The 2,555-nt window shown below is 42.4% G+C and overlaps 1 non-coding gene across 1 annotated transcript; it reads left to right on the forward strand.

The window, feature by feature from the left end:
• The first annotated feature begins 1,935 nt into the window (after positions 1-1,935).
• On the forward strand, positions 1,936-2,009 carry trnai-aau (transfer RNA isoleucine (anticodon AAU)). Its single transcript has one exon. It is a non-coding gene; the product is annotated as a tRNA-Ile (tRNA).
• The last annotated feature ends 546 nt before the right edge of the window (positions 2,010-2,555 follow it).

Below are 2,555 nucleotides of genomic sequence, written 5' to 3' on the forward strand. Positions count from 1 at the left end.
AGAATGTTTTTAGACAGATAAATGGGCATTTTAAGCACAAACTTTGTTAATTGGTCAATTTACATTCATATAAAATGCTTTCTAAACAAATATAAAATCAGTTACTAATAATGCAAAAAATGCAAATAATGCAAATGGCATTAATACAAATTACACAAATAAGCGATGTACGAAGCTAAACATGTATAAATATTAATAAATATTTATAAATAGATATTTTACAGGGTGCCTGTAGTATCTTTTATAAAGCAGAGAGTACACTGAGTACACTGACGTCAAGCTGAAAAGCTGTGTCTTAATTCACACACAGCATCCTTAAAATACTTAATGTACTTAAAATAGCAGCCTCGTCACTGGTGTAAATGTAATTTAACACACTGTTTAGTGTGTAAGATGGTAACTGGGACAGAACAGTTTTGAAGCCTGATAAAGCGAGTTTAATGCTATATTACGTGTTTATCTTAATCCACTTCATTCATTAAATATTAATGTGATATTTATTTTATTTATTAATTAATGTATTCCCATTATTAACAGCCACCTTTCAGAGAAGACCTCTCACAAGACTATGAAGCACCACTGAGGTTCGAACCCCAGATCTCAGCAGTAGTTGTTAGCATGTTTTTGGCTGGCCGGACTAGGGTAATGGGCCAGAGCACTTGACCGGTAGTGTATTATGTAATATATTTTACTTTATTTACAATTGTGTGGCTCGGTGGGTAGCACTGTCGCCTCACAGCAAGAAGGTCCTGGGTTCGTTCCCCCAGGCGGGGCCGTCCGGGTCCTTTCCGTGTGTAGTTTGCATGTTCTCCCCGTGTCTACGTGGGTTTCCTCCGCGAGCTCCGGTTTCCTCCCACAGTCCAAAAACATGCAGTCAGGTTAATTGGAGACACTGAATTGGATTGTGTGTGTGTGTGTCTGCCTTGCGATGGACTGGCACCCCGTCCAGGGTGTTACTGTGTGTCTTGCTCCCATTGAAAAGCTGGGATAGGCTTCAGCACTCAAAAACACCCCCCACCCCGACCCTAACTGGATTGACGGTTTAGAAAGTGAGTGAGTATATTTAAAATTTGCAAATTTAGACAACAGAAATAAAAAATAAATTATATTTGAGTCAGTATTTTCATTGTAGGTTGTGGCTTGTTTTGACTATTTCTGCAAAACCTCTGATGTTCCAGAACACATTTTCTAAAGTTTAAGGTGACTTTAAAAGGTTCTTAAATCTCAGGGCTGAACTGGATGTATTTCTAGCTGTAGCAGACGTGAAAGTGGAGGTTTGGGAGCTGCGCTGTGGGAAGCATGTGGCTGAGATGTGATGCAGCAGCAGCTGGCTGTAGCGTAAGGGCCCGTAGCTGCCCGCACAAAGGCCTCTCCTGAGGCCAGTGGGCATCTGCCTCGCCCCGCACCACTTCACCCTGCAGCATCAGAAATTCATGCGCTGCTCCACCCGCACCATCTGCGTCCACACTCGGCAGAAGCTTAGCAAAACCCCACCGGTCAGGCGCAAGAGAGGCCAGCGCCTCGGAGGTCAGGCAGCGCTGCGCTGAGTTCATTCACTTTACAGACAAAATAAATATATGTCTGTACAGCCTGCAAAGTGCTAACAAACTGGCTGTGGAAGAAGAAGTGTACGAGCTGAGGTCAAGTAGTGTTGGAGGAATTTTTTAACCTAAGGGACCACATGGTTAAATGTATGTAGACACTACTCTTAATTATTAAGTTCTGCTGTTTCAGCCACACCATTTGCTAAGAGATTAATAAAATTAATATGATTTTAACTCAGAGGCAACAGTTTGGGACAGGCCCTGTTTTTGTTTGAGCAATACCGTGGCTCCGTGCACCAAGTAAAAGGATCTCTTGTGTCCTCCAATCCCCACTGGACATCTTCGTGATGATCCACTGAACATGGATTGTGAGTCAGGCCTGCTGTAATGTGGCTGGTTAGCTCAGTTGGTTAGAGCGTGGTGCTAATAACGCCAAGGTCGCGGGTTCGAGCCCCGTACGAGCCATGTCCCCTTTAACAATTCAAAGTAGCAAGGCTGAGAGGCTGCCAAGTAAGCCTGCGCTGCATTTCAGGTCTTTCTGACCTGAGTAATTTAATAGCTGAAAGTAAGAATACATCCTGTTCTTCTGCCATCTTTAATATAGGGCAGCTGTAGCCTAGCAGTTAAGGTACTGGACTAGTAATCAGAAGGTCCTTGGTTCAAGCCCCACCACTGCCAGTTTGCTGCTGTTGGGCCCTTGAGCAAGGCCCTTAACCCTCAATTGCTCAGACTGTATACTGCCACACTACTGTAAGTCACTTTTGATGCCAAAAATGTAAATGCAGAGGTGGAAAGAGTACTAAAATATTGTACTCAAGTAAAAGTACTATTACTTTAATGAATTTACGAGTGAAGTACGAGTAAAGTTACTAGTCTAAAAATCTACTCAAGTAAAAAGTAACTCATTTAAAATGTACTCAGAGTAAACGTTACTTCGTTACTTTTTTAACAGGAGGGCGTGTCTCTTCTGTGTAATGCAAACAGGACGCGGATATAAATCTCACAACAGTT

Source organism: Trichomycterus rosablanca, chromosome 9 (assembly GCF_030014385.1).
Source record: "Trichomycterus rosablanca isolate fTriRos1 chromosome 9, fTriRos1.hap1, whole genome shotgun sequence".
NCBI classification, from domain to species: domain Eukaryota; kingdom Metazoa; phylum Chordata; class Actinopteri; order Siluriformes; family Trichomycteridae; genus Trichomycterus; species Trichomycterus rosablanca.